This window comes from Oncorhynchus gorbuscha, linkage group LG16 (assembly GCF_021184085.1).
Source record: "Oncorhynchus gorbuscha isolate QuinsamMale2020 ecotype Even-year linkage group LG16, OgorEven_v1.0, whole genome shotgun sequence".
In the NCBI taxonomy this organism is placed as follows: domain Eukaryota; kingdom Metazoa; phylum Chordata; class Actinopteri; order Salmoniformes; family Salmonidae; genus Oncorhynchus; species Oncorhynchus gorbuscha.
The window spans coordinates 25,195,753-25,210,939 of record NC_060188.1 but is presented as its reverse complement, the minus strand read 5'-3'; positions in this window follow the sequence as shown (position 1 = coordinate 25,210,939).

The following is a 15,187-nucleotide window of genomic DNA, read 5'->3' as shown; positions in this document are numbered from 1 at the left end:
AGTGTCCCTGCCCTGCTGCCTGTCATCGAGCAAGAACGTACAACATGTCCCCATCCATTGGCAGACAGATTCAGACAAAGAACACACAAAGTAGAACTACCATGGCCTGAAATATCATGGCCCGTAACAATGTTAAAGTCCAAAATAACTTGAAAAGTAGGGCAGTCGTCAAGGATCGCAGTTTTCCCTTTATTTTACAATGACATAATTTCATCAGGACCCAAAGAATAAGAAAGCATCCCTCCCTAGGCAGCCACAGTGGAGACCCAGTAAATTGGGCAGCCACGGAAGAGACCCAGTACATTGGGCAGCCACAGTGGAGACCCAGTATATTGGGCAGCCACAGTGGAGACCCAGTATATTGGGCAGCCACAGTGGAGACCCAGTATATTGGGCAGCCACAGTGGAGACCCAGTACATTGGGCAGCCACAGTGGAGACCCAGTATATTGGGCAGCCACAATGGAGTCCCAGTAAATTGGGCAACATGCATGGCAGGACTTCAGGCATCCTCATTAAGTAATTGCTGTTTACAACTGTCAGTAGAGCAGAGCAGAGTGAGTTGGCCCATGATGCAGCAGCACCAGGCCTGGGCTGGGCTCCGTCCCCTGGGAAATGTGTCACCTAAGCACCAGAGGCTTGCTGACATCACGGCTGGCCTGGGCTGAGGATGTTCAATGTTATAGGGCTGAAGGCCCCTGTGTTGGGGTGGATTGCCCCCTGGACAAACAGAGCTGGTCATTCTGTATGGGGGATAGTTTTCCTACACAGCTGAGACACATCCCAGACAATAAAGGAGTGGTGGGGGGGAGGTTGAGGTTATGACCTCACTTTACAAATGGTGTAGAGTGGAAAGACCACATGTGGCAAGGTGCCATATTGACCTTTATCAAGCCATTAATTCACAGGACCAGTCAGCTTACAGCGTCCTGCTGTAGCAGAATGCAAATGTACTGCTGCTGTTGACGGTGAATATCAATCAATGGTGTCATAATGGTAGGAAACATAATTATCTTGAAATTGGGTGAGTCTTTGTTTTTGTATATGATAGCCCAATCTTCATTCCCTGTGTTTATACTGAAGGAGAGATATGTGAGCAGATAAGCGGGAAAGAACAGGAATGCCTAAATAATGCAGAACAAAAGAAAAAGGGAAAGAACCCAATCTAAAATTCAGACAGCTATTTCTGGTTGTCAGGTGGCCATTGAAAACTACTAATGCATCTTAGAAAATCGCCACCGGTCTGGTCCACAGTATTCAAGTAGAAATTTACTTTGACTTTTTACTTTGACTCAATTATGACAATTCAGTTCCTTTTCAACCACTGTACATTTTAAACCAGATACTTTTAGACTTTTACTTAAGTAGTATTTTACTGGGTGACTTTCACTTTTACTTTAGTAATTTTCTATTAAGTTTATCTTTACTTTTACTCAAGTATGACAATTTAGTACTTTCCCCACCACTGCACAGCACAGCATGACACGGCACAGCACAGCACAGGACAGCACAGACAAGGGATTTGTTTAAGGTTACCATACCAAACCTTATTTGTGTTGCCACAAACAGAGTGGTGAAAAAGTAGACTTATAGAGAATTGGACATTCCAGGGGGCCTGTGAAGTCATTAAGGACCAGCGACTATGGGTTACATAACCCTGTAATGTTGCTGCCTGCCTCCTCAAATTGTTACCTTAAGTCTGGGCTGGGTGCGTTCCAAAACCTTGACCCCCATCGCTATCACCCTGCATTAAACCGGGGTCAGAGTCCATACAAGCCATGCTAAGGAGGGGGCTCTACTCGGCCCCTGAGACCTAATGAAAACATACCATTGAATTAGCCTGCCAGCCTGCAGTTCAACTCACATACATACGAGATGTTCAGCCGTGAGCTGGGGACCGTGAGCACATTTAGAGGAACTGGAACCAATCGGTCTGGACTGCTGTCGGTTAAAAAATAAAAAAAAGCTTTGTGTGTAAGTTTTGGATCGGTACCGATAGATAAAGTGTCAAAGTTATGTGCCTGATGTTCTTCAATTGGCATTTGAATGGTTCTGTATATCAGGGAACATCTGAACTCCTAGCTATGTACGTAAGCTAAATGGTTCCATTCAGAAAAAGAATAGCTTAAAATTGTGTGCAAGTCTTACATAACCATACGGTAAGCACACGTGAAAAAGAAACAAACAAGCACAGAGGTGTGGCTGGGCACGTTGTCTCAGTCACAACATTGCAAATCCAATGACATCCAATAGCACTGAGGGACCAGCTAGAGACACAGACAAACATGTCAAGGCAAAGGGCCCTCTAAGTGAATCTTTCCTCACAAGACTGATCATGTGACACACAATCCTTCCTTACATGAGGTGTCTGCCATCATCCGTGTGGAGGGAGAAAGGGATGAGTGTAATGTAGCGGAGGAATTGGGAACTTAAGGACTGGAAGAAAGATCAGGAGGAATGTACGCTGCCAAGCACCCTTAGTTACAACAGCCGTTAAGTTAGTGAAACAGATCTTGTGTCCAATTAATCAATATGGTAATTTCTCTTCTTTTCTCCTTCTTAGTGCCACTAGGGTCTGTTAATGGGGATATTTGTTATATAAGTGTTTTTCTCCTGAGGCCTAGACCCTGTCACATGCTGGTAGATAGACATCTGCTGCTGTTCCTTTATGAGGCTCCTCAGAAACCATCCTAGAGTAGTTAAGTGGAGATCTTCTGCTTTGATAAACCACTGTGACTTTCCTTTTCTGTCTGAGGGAAGGAACACCATGACCTTTTCTCTCTGTTTTGGTTGTTTTTCTACAGCGAGGGAGTTAGTGTGGCTGAGGCAGCATGTCATGGACAGGCACCAGCAGGCAGGCAGGCAGGCAGGCAGGCAGGCGGTCTGAGGAGGGTGTGCCGTCTCCACACACGCCAAGTGAGGTATCAACGATGAGAGGCATCGCATTTCAAAGCCCTATCTGACACACACTGAACACGTCTCTACACTCTTAGAAAATAAGGGTTCCAAAAGAGTTCTTTGGCTGTCCCTACAGGATAGAGCCCTTTTTGGTTCCAATTAGAGCTCCTTTTGCTTCCAGGTAGAACCATCTGTGGAAAGGGTTCTACATGGATCTGAAAAGGGTTCTTACCTGGAACCAAAAGGGTTCTTCCTGGAACAAAAAAGGGTTATTCAAAGGGTTATCCTATGGGGACAGCTGAAAAACCCTTGTAGGTTCCTGATAGCACCTTTTTTTCTAAAAGTGTAGAACTGACAGGGTGACGATGGAGTTTCTGGCACACATGTCTTTAGACATATGTCTTTAGTTTTTAAGTCTTTTTTTTCAGTGGTTACAGACAGAAGACATTGGGCTAGTGATGACGTGAAGCAACCAACCATAGGGCTGTTGGTTGAAATGAACATGGGGGGCTTTCTTGACTAGTTATAAAGTGAATATAATGTTCACAAAGACAGAGTCCTTGATTTACCCCTATGAGGAAATTTGCCATGTTAAAAGGGGTAAAAGACTTCAGTTGCAGACTTAAACCATGTTCAATCTCCATGGAGGATGATTGCTGGTTGTCTACCTGCTGTGTTTATGGTTCTTAGATATAAACTGTTGCTTACGCACTATGGGATCTTCAGTAATGAACGGGTGATGCCCCGAAAGGTTACTTTAGTTCATCTCTGCCTAAATCCATCTTGGATGAATGAGATGCATTGCCTGTCATTGCATGTTTACAGTATAATACCATACCTGCACATACAGTGCATTCAGGAAGTATTGACATCCCTTGACTTTTTCCACATTTTATTGTGTTACAAAAGTGTGATTAAAATGTATTTAATTTTCTTCTACACAAAACACTCTGGAATGTTAAAGTGGAAGAAGAATTATATATATTTTTTGTACTTAATAGACATTTTAAACACTAATATCTTGATTGGTGGCTATGTAATGGTCCTGTGTGTAGATGGTGTAGAGAGTCAGGCGCAGGACAGCAGATATGAGTAATCAACGTACTTTACTCAAAAATACAATAATACAAGGCAACATAGCGAGCCCACAAAAAACGGACCGATGTACAATGAACAATCACTCACAAACAAAACATGGGGAACAGAGGGTTAAATAATAACCAAGTAATTGGCTGAGTGAAGCCAGGTGTGTAAGACAAAGACAGAACAAATGGAAAATGAAAAGTGGATCGGCGGTGGCTAGATGGCCGGTGACGTCGAACGCCGAACGTCGCCCGAACAAGGAGAGGGACAGACCTCGGCGGAAGTCGTGACAGGCGATTACAGCTGTGAGTCTTTCTGGGTTAGTCACGAAGAGCTTTGCACACCTGGATCATACAATATTTGCCCATTAAGCTCTGTCAAGTTGGTTGTTGATCATTGCTTGGCAGCCATTTCCAAGTTTTGCCACAGATTTTCAAGATGATTTAAGTCAAAATTGTAACTAGGCCATTACGGAAAATTCAATGTCATCTTGGTAAGCAACTCCAATGAATATTTGGCCTCGTGTTTTAGATAATTGTCCTGTTGAAAGGTAAATTTGTCTCCCAGTGTCTGTTACAATCAGACTGATTCAAGTTTTTCTCTAGTATTTTGCCTGTGCTTAGTCCTATACCGTTTCTTTTTATCCTAAAAACTCCCTAATCCTTGTCGATGACATGCATACCCATAACATGATGCAGCCACCATAATGGTTGAAAATATGAAGAGTGGTACTCAATGATGTGTTGTGTTAGATTTGCCCCAAGCATAACACTTTGTGTTCAGGACAAAGAGTTACTGCAATGTTGTTGATCCATCCTCAGTTATCTCCTATCACAGCCATTAAACTCTGTAACTGTTTTAAAATCACCATTGGCCTCATGGTGAAATCCCTGAGCGGTTTCCTTCCTCTCCGACAACTGAGTTAGGAAGGACGCCTATATCTTTGTAGTGACTGGGTGTATTGATACACAATCCAAAGTCTAATTAATAACTGCACCATGCTCAAAGGGATATTCAATGTCATTATTTTTACCCATCTACCAAAACTATAGGTGCCCTTCTTTGCGAAACATTGGAAAACCTCCCTGGTCTTTGTGGTTGAATCTGTGCTTGAAATTCACTACTTGACTGAGGGACCTTACATATAATTATAGGTGTGGGTTATAGCTGAGCTGAGGTATTTATGATAAAAATCATGGTAAACACTATTATTTCACACAGAGTGAGTGTAGGTTGAATGTAGAGTGTAGTGTGTTGATCAGTGACACAAAATCCCAATTGAATCCATTTTAAATTCAGGCTGGAACACAATAAAATGTGGGAAAAGTCAAGGAGTGTGAATGCTTTCTGAAGGCGCTGTATGTCCTTCTGGCCTCTCAGTATTTGGGAACCAAAGCCATCTGTCATCCAGGGGTATTTGAAACCCTTGGCAGATGGGACTAGAACCAATATATAAAGGTTGTTAGCCTTGTAAGGTTTGTAGGTTTGGTACCTAAAGTCCTGTAAAAGTGCAGAATGATTGGATGATATCATTGCAGAGTCACTATGGTGACACTGGAGTGATGAGGGTGGGCCCAGGTCACACACTGTTGCTCTCGCCTCTGTGTTGGTTCTGACCTCAGTGGAAAGATGCCTTGAAGGAGCAGGAAGGTCTCACACCACATAAAACCAAATGTTTTATTTAATTGGGCAAGTCAGTGAAGAAGAAATTCTTACTTTCAGTGATGTCCTAGGAACCCCTTGTTCAGGGGCAGAGTGACCGATTTTCACATTGTCAGCTCGGGGATTTGATCTAGCAACATTTCAGTCACTAGTCCAATGCTCTAACCACTAGGCTACCTGCCGTCCCACATAGGGCTAATAGCTTTTGTTGATTTAGATCCTTACCACACACACCTCTCATGTCTTGCCCCCCAGCCCCTCTTTCTCCAACTAGTGGCATTTGTGGCACATCCATTGTGGCTAACAAAAGGAACAAATGTCCCCTCCATCGGGCTGGCGGGGAGCCGTTGTACTGTCCTGATCACTCGCCGGCCACACAATGGTGCTGTGCGTCACTCGCCACAACAGAGCTTGCTGGCGTACCGTGGTGACGTTCAAGTGATAGAAAAGGCACAAAAAGACTGATTCCAAATACCGTTGGAAGCTGAGGGTAGAGAATAAAACAACAAAGGGAATGAGTGAATTAAAGAGGAGAACGTCAAAGTGATATCATTCACTCATTGGTAATCGGAGGAACAAAGAGCAGTCAGGTTCAAAAGTAGTGGGGTTTCATCAATGTGTATTTACCAGAAGAGGCTGGTGGGAGGAGCTATAGGAGGATGGGCTCAGTGTAGTGGCTGGGATTGATTAAATGGAACGGAGTCAAACATGTGGTTTCCATATGTTTGATCTGTTTGATACTGTTCCATTATACCATTCCAGCCATTACAATGAGCCTGTCCTCCTATAGCTCCCACCAGCCTCCACTGGTATTTACTCATGTTAGATTGGCTTTGAAGTCACTTCTTCATGGAGACAAACATGCAGTATAAGCTATAGGAACTTAGAATTGGTGACGACAAAGGTAGGGTAGCTAAAATGAGATTTAGATACAGCTGTCAAAGTGAGATCCCTGATAGGATTATTCACCACTATCTGAGGGGGTGACTGATACTGAGAAATATTGACTAGCCTGTTTAACACCACATGACCCTTGACATGCAGACCATCAACTTTATCCTAAAACTGCTTTCATGCCCAATCATCTTGTTTTGGATGATAACAGTCAAACCATTGTTGTTGCATTTTGATCAGTGAGGCTGGATAAGAATGGGGTCAATCACCTATAGTGCAAACTCCTTCTCCTTTGTTTACTGCTGCAGCCTTTCCAACTCTAAGGAGGAAACGTGAAGAAACGTTTCCTGATGAACTGTGTGACTTTGGTCAATCATACAGGAAGAGGGGGTCACCCAGGTGCCTGCTTCTAAGTAGTTATCAGACACATGTCGTTTTTAATCAGTGTGAAAAATACGCTTCCCATACAATTGTTCACATGCTTCGTAAACAACAGACAAACAGTGAAAGGCTTATTTACGGGTCTTTTCCCAACAAGGCAAAGTTAAAGAGAAGATACAAAATTAGAATAGAAATAATGACACAAGGAATAAATACACAGTGAATAACAAATAACATTGATGAGTAAAAATCACATGGCTATATACAGGGAGTACCAATACTGAGTTGATGTGCAGGGGTACGAGGTAATTAAAGTAGCTATGTACATATAGTATGGGTAAAGTGATTAGGCAGCAGGATAGATAACAGACAATAACAGCTTATGTGGTGTGTGTGTGTGTGTGTGTGTGTGTGTGTGTGTGTGTGTGTGTGTGTGTGTGTGTGTGTGTGTGTGTGTGTGTGTGTGTGTGTGTGTGTGTGTGTGTGTGTGTGTGTGTGTGTGTGTGTGTGGCGTCAGTATGCATGTGTGCACGTGTTATGTGTGTATGGGCATATGTAGTGTGTGTGTGTGTATATGTGTGTGTTGGGGTATTAGTGTAAGTATGTGTTAGTGTGTGGGTAGTGTCCGGTGTGTGTGCACTGCAAGAGAGTCACTGCAAGAGAGTTAGTGCAAAAATGGATTAATGCAGATTATCCGGGTAGCCATTTGATTAGCTATTCAGCAATTCATTAACTTCTTGAGTGTAGGGGGCAGGATTTTCATTTTTGGCTAAACCCATCTGTTGGGGGCACACCTGGGAACAAATCGCCGCCTGGTTCCACTAGCCCGGGATGAGGTGGGCCTTGGAAGGCTATTGTCACAGCTGCCCAGAGTGTCAAATCACTGCCCCAAAAGCACACTTCCGAAACCCACTGGTCCCCCTACAGATCATCGGGTGCCATTTGAACGCTTCGCCATGGATATAGTGGGACCCCTGGTAAAAACGGCACGAGGACTCCGGTACATCCTGGTAATAGTAGATTATGCCACCCGATATCCCGAGGCCATTTCCCTATTTTTCTTTATTATTTTAATAAACACCCTTGAAACTGAACAATCACACGTGTCCATGTCTGATCAGTGTAAACATTTTGATAAAACCCCCTGTTCTGCCACAGCACTTATTACTGAAGCGGGTGACTGATGTGGTAAACTCCTCAATGTTATCGGATCAATCCTGGAACATATTCCAGTCTGTACTAACAAAACAGTCCTGCAGCTTAGCATCCACTTCATCGGACGACATCTGTATTGAGCGTGTCATAGGTACTTCCGGTTTGAGTTTTTGTTTGTAAGTAAGAAGCAGGAGGGTGGAGTTATGGTCTGATTTGCCAAATGGAGGGCGAGGGTGGGCCTTGTGAGCATTTCTGTGTGTTCCCATTTAGATTCCAATGCTAGATGAGAGCTGACACATTCACAATGCAATCTGATGGAGGAAACCATCCCCCTTTTTCCTCCAAACATAACGATGGTCACTATGTCCAAACAATTCTAATTTTGTTTCATCAGACCGGAGGACATTTCTCCAAAAAGTACAATCTTTGTCCCCAAGTGCAGTTGCAAACCGTAGTCTGGCTTTTTATGGAAGTTTTGGAGCAGTGGCTTCTTCCTTGCTGAGCTGTCTTTCAGGTTATGTCGTTTTACTGTGGATATAGATACTTCTGTGGATATAGCATCTTCACAAGTTCCTTTGCTGTTGTTCTGGGATTGATTTGCACTATTCACACTAAAGTACGTTCATCTCTAGGAGACAGCACGCATCTCCTTCCTGAGCGGTATGATGGCTGTGTGGTCCCATAGTGTTTATACTTGTGTACTATTGTTTGTACAGATGAACGTGGTACCTTCAGGCGTTTGGACATTGCTCCCAAGGATGAACCAGACTTCTGGAGGTCTACAATTGTGGAGGTATTGGTTGATTTCTTTTGATTTTCCCATGATGTCAAGCAAAGAGGCACTGAGTTTGAAGGTAGGTCTTGACATACATACACAGGTACACCTCCAATTTACTCAAATGTTGTCAATTAGCCTATCAGAAGCTTCTAAAGCCATGACATCATTTTCTGGAATTTTCCAAGCTGTTTAAAGGCACAGTCAACTTAGTTTATGTAAACTTCTGACCCACTGATATTTGTGATACATTGAATTATGAGTGAAAAAATCTGTCTGTAAACAATTGTTGGAAAAATGACTTGTGTCATGCACAAAGTAGATGTCCTAACCAACTTGCCAAAACTATAGTTGGTTAACAAGAAATTTGTGGAGTGGTTGAAAAACAAGTTTTAATGAATCCAACCTAAGTGTATGTAAACTTGTGACTTCAACTGTAGGTACTTTATATTATTTATGCACTGAGCTTACACATAGATACCAACTTGTTTTTGATTGACATCTAACCTTAGGCTTGGAGAGTTTCTCTGTTTTGCTTCAAGGTAAAATATGTTTAATTAATTATTTTTTTCATTAACTGCTAAAAGTACTCTCTTTGTTCCAGTCTAATTAACTTTTCCTTGGAGACCAAAATGGGGGAACTCCTTCAGCTATCAAGGTAGACTACTGTTTGGGCTGAATTAGGGCAAAAACCACACACCCCTGTCTAAATGGAGTGAAATTATTTATTTTCCTCCGGCAGACCCAAATAGCCCTCATCTATCAAGCCTTTCCCCCGGGGAGTATATACACTCCTAATTGCTTGCGTTTCTCCGAGTTGAACCCCAGCCAAAGCTAACACCCCCTGTTTGCCAGCCTGGGAGCGCCATTCATAAGCGTGAATAATGTTAGTCATTTCTTCACACCTACAATAGTATATCAACAGGAGAGACAGGCCGACTAGATGAATCATGACTGTTAATCAAACCATAATGGCTGGTCCCAGTTCAGCTCTCCTGCCCTGAACACTGTCTAATAGGGAAGGAATGATGGGACGGACTCAGAGAGCGAGAGAGAGAGAGAGAGCTTGAGGGTGAGTCAATGATGAGAGACAGATTGAGGCACGCTAGGAGCATGAAGCTCAGCGGCCTGTCTCTCCCACACACACTGCTTCATTAACAGTACATTACAGTGTTCTGGCAGCAGCATGTGTTTATCACTGAAACAGGTCTGCATCGGTTGGGAAAACAGAGATCTAGCTATCGCTCCCCAGAATGAACACACAGTAGGCTACAGTAGCTCTGTAGATGCACTGCAGGATGCCCATTGCTGATGTTTCAATCATCTTTTCAACACACAACACACACATTTTTCTTGAGGACAGGATGTTTTCTCTCTCTGAACTCAAGCTGCGTGGGCTGTTGCAAAGCAGACACAGGAAGAGAGAGAAAGAAAGAGTGAGAGAGAAAGAGAGTAAAAAAGAGAAGATGAAAGCCATTCTCAGGTAAAGGCAGCAGAGATGTTCAGCCACATCCTGCCGCGCTCCATCGCTCTGTGTGACCTCTCTGACTGGAGGAAGACAAAACGATAACTACTGCACTGCACATGGTTATCAGACACACACTGCACGTGGTTATCAGACACACACTGCACATGGTTATCAGACACACACTGCACGTGGTTATCAGACACACACTGCCCGTGGTTATCAGACACACACTGCACATGGTTATCAGACACACACTGCACGTGGTTATCAGACACACACTGCACGTGGTTATCAGACACACACTGCACGTGGTTATCAGACACACACTGCACATGGTTATCAGACACACACTGCACGTGGTTATCAGACACACACTGCACATGGTTATCAGACTCACACTGCACATGGTTATCAGACACACACTGCACATGGTTATCAGACACACACTGCACATGGTTATCAGACTCACACTGCACATGGTTATCAGACACACTGCACATGGTTATCAGAAACACACTGCACGTGGTTATCAGACACACACTGCACATGGTTATCAGACACACTGCACATGGTTATCAGACACACTGCACATGGTTATCAGACACACACTGCACATGGTTATCAGACACACACTGCACGTGTCTTCATGTGTTGAGGTGTGTCAATAGCATGCAGATAGGTCGAAATAGGCGATGTATACATGTATGGACTGATATACTTGTAAAATGTGACAAGAAATCGGATTAGGGTAGAGATACAGTATGAGCAACCTTGATTCCATGCTATTGAAATATGTTGGTTGGGCTACACTGAGATTCAGGGAATGTCTCTGCAAAAAGGAGAAGTCAAACCTGTGAGTTACTGAAAACCATAAACAGTAAGCACTGCTAGCTAAATCAGACAAACATACAATAGTTTCAGCTTTGTCAAGCTAATGCCACAAATGGTCACATGAGCAGAGGCTTTCAAATGCATGTTACAGTTTACCCAGATCAGTTTCAGTGGTCACATACTACATGCAGCTATTACACCATCATAAAGACATTTAAGGTCTGCATGGCTCTAGCAGATGCAGCCTTGCCCTGCCCCAGATAGACAGGAAGACAGACAGGCAGGCAGTCAGGCACAGACGGACAGACAGAAAGACAGACAGACAGAGATTTTTCAGCTGTTCCTGTAGGCAGCCAAGTGTCTCCAGACTCCATCCCCCTCATAGCCGGCACATTGTCTCCCTAATCCAATACAAGGCAACACGAGACCTAGAAATGACATGGGCCAAATTTACTGTACATACAGTTGGCTATACCTCATCAGGGAGTTTAGATGTCAGATGTGATCAAACAAGATGAAATAAGATTGCTGAAACTTTAGGCCTGTTGCAGGCCCAGACGAGAGGATTGTGTTGGGCAACCGCTATGTTGCACCCGTGGCCATCCATCAACAGCATGCCTGTGTCAGGGTTTAGTTGTAACCAAAACAAGCTACTATTGTCTCTTCCTGGCTGTCTGATGATGTGTAAAAAAAGTAGAATGAATAAATGCAGAGAGAAAGCAAGAGAAACAGATGATCTCCCAAAACAAACATACAAGCCCTGGTATTTGTCTCCATCATCTCTAGATGGCCAGCATAACATCCTGCTAAACCGTGGGAGAGGAGCCTTTCTCAATGGGAAGGGTTCAGCTGCAGAGCCTCACGCATGCCTACGCTTCCTATGTATGGGCTTCTGTATGACTGGTGGATAAATGGGGAGAAAGTAATAGGAGACGGCTATAGCACAAGGCTTGACCTAGACAGTCACGACCAAATCAAACGCAGAGGGAAAGACTATAGAGGAAGAATGGAAGTGAAGAATGAAGAAGCTGCATGAGGACGAATATTAAAAACACAAGGATGGAGGATGTGGAAGAGGTGGTGGAAGAAGGGAGAAAGATGGAGAGCGGAAAGGAGGAGGTGGAGAGATAGGAGTCAAGTTAGAACACCTGACTCAAGGTCCACAGATTGTCAAATATATTTGATTTGGCTTCTGTGATTAGTGGTGTGCAGCGAAAGAGAGAGAGATAGAGAACACTAGTTGGCAGGCGGAAATACCATGGTCTGACTGAGTCAGACAAGGAGCAGCTGGAGACACTACACAACAATCACTCCCACTGCTGAAAAAAACCCTGTGTAAAACACAAGACTCCAGAACAGAGCATTGTAAACTTATACCGTAACACTGCACACACAGTCCCAGACCATCGTCTGACAAAAACAGATATTATGATAAAAGAATTTGCATTAATTTTTAGAGGCTTTTGGTTGTGACTTCTAAAAATTCTAATGTTTAACGAGGGAGAAAAAAAGTAACTTCACTGCTATCGCCTTGTGCAGTCAGGCGTAACAAACACGAAAAACAGAGAGATGGTGCTGCAGAGGGCTCTACTAGCAACACCACCTAACCTCAAACAATATGACCCCCCCCTTCCAACTGCAGCACCCACTAAAGGCATCAGCAGGCTTCAGTTCGGCTGGCACCTAGCAACGGCTAGACGAAGCGAACAAGTGTTTTCGCATACTCCCTTAAAATACCTTAATTGAAAGCGGCAATAGTACTGTTTGTCCATTTTGAGATGCCTTAGCCAAATCAAATCAAATTGTATTTGTCACATGAGCCAAATACAACAGGTATAGTAGACCTTACCGCGAAATGATCCTTAACCAACAATCCTGTTCAATGGTGTTTAAGAAAATACTAAAGTCAAAAAATAAAAAGTAACACAATAAAATTACATATCAATAACAAGGCTATATACAGGGGTTACCGGTACCGAGTCAATGTGCGGGGGTACAGGTTAGTCGAGGTAGTTTGTATATGTAGGTAGGGGTAAAGTGACTATGCATAGATAATAACTGTGAGTAGCAGCAGTGTAAAAACAAAGGGGGTGAGGGTTCAATGTAAATAGTTCGGATGGCCATTTGATTAATTGTTCACCAGTCTTATAGCTTGGGGATAGAAGCTGTTAAGGAGCCTTTTGGACCTAGACTTAGTACTGCGGCACGCTTGCTGTGAGGTAGCAGAGAGAACAGTCTATGACCTGGGTGACTGTGGTCTTTGAAAAGGTCCTCTGACACCGCCTAGTATATAGGTCCTGGATGGCAGGAAGCTTGGCCCCAGGGATGTATTGGGCTGTACGCACTACCCTCTATAGCGCCTTATGGTCGGATGCTGAGCAGTTGCCATACCAGGCGGCGATGCAACAGGTCAGTATGCTCTCGAAGATGCAGCTGTCAAACTTTTTGAGGATCTGGGGACACATGCCAAATCTTTTCAGCTTTCTGAGGTGGAAAGGGTGTTGTTGTGCCCTCTTCACAACTGTCTTGGTGTGTTTGGACCATGATAGTTTGTTGGTGATGTGACACCAAGAAACTTGAAACTCTCAACACGCTCCACTACAACCCAGCTTATGTTAATGGAGTCCTGTTCGGCCCTCCTTTTCCTGTAGTCCAACTCGTTTTCATGCAGTACACACTTTCTCAAAATAGTCCGAATTTACCTAAGATAACTCAAGAAATCTGTAGTTTTTGCAGGACAGATCTTAGTCACACAGTTTTACATCTAAGATGTTTACTGCAGTATTTCGCAATGAAAAAATGTGCATGAAAACGAGTTTTATCTTTCATTGAATGACAACAAAGATTTTATTGAAGAATCCTTACTGTTGACCAATCACCGACGAAGGGGCGTAGACTTCGGCTACTGACTTGAGCTTGCCTTGAGAATTTTGTTTGGTGTGCTCGAACAGCCAAAACACACCTTAATGAAGACCAAAACAAACAAAATTTTCACAAAATGTTGTTATAATATATGCACAAACTCTTCCGAACTGTTTCATCTGAGAAGCATGCAGACGCCTCTAAAAGTACTAAGTACCATGGATCATTTAGCTATTTGATTTGGACATTTTAGGAACCCTTTAGGTATCAAAAATAATATTGACAAATTATTTGGACAAAATATTTTGTTTGGCCTTTACTACTATATCTCATAGATAAGCCTGGAATAGCACATTCATAAATGGCAAAAAGACAGTCAATAAATAAATCATAAGGAATAAGGTTGTAAAGTGTATGTCCTATATCTAGGAGATATAAGAAAGCTTGTGAAATATGTTGGTGTTTTTTGGACACATATTTAACCCCTTATTTTCATTTGCATACTTCCATTAATTTGCATAGATTACCTTCAGACGAGTCCCCTGACACCTGTGAGTCTCATCTTTCCATAAAGGGGTCATAATCATTTTTAGGACAACCGGGCGCTATAGACGTTTTTGTGAGAAGACCGATTTCCGGGATGTCTTCTGGTCTGACAAACACCACTGTACCTCGGCCACCTTCCACCGCAGATGTGGAAGACCTACATAGGTGGTCCGCAGCCCATGCAATAAACTGATGGATTTTGATGGGTATTTTTCATTATGTTACTTAGATTGTAGCACGGGTACATTAATAGACTCGTAAGGATTAAGGCCTCTGTATACTCACTGTCCACAATTTGTTGGATGAAACATGGGTATTAATCAGCTCTAACACTCTACACAGGAAACTGGTAAACAACACTTACCATGAAACATGTTCAGACAATGTGCACTACTACAAAAGTACAAACAACAAATATATCAGAGGATACACAAATTGAAATCCTCAACAACACCTTCTTGGTTACAGGATCTAATGAGGAATTGAAAAAGCTCCAGCATAGTCTTTTTCCCAGAGAAGAAATGAGTGTGGAGGACGAAGTTGTTTTAAACTCCAGCCAACAAGATCTTTAAGAGGTTGCCATGGACCTTATATCCATCGCACCACAGAGACCAGACTGACAGGGAGAGTTTT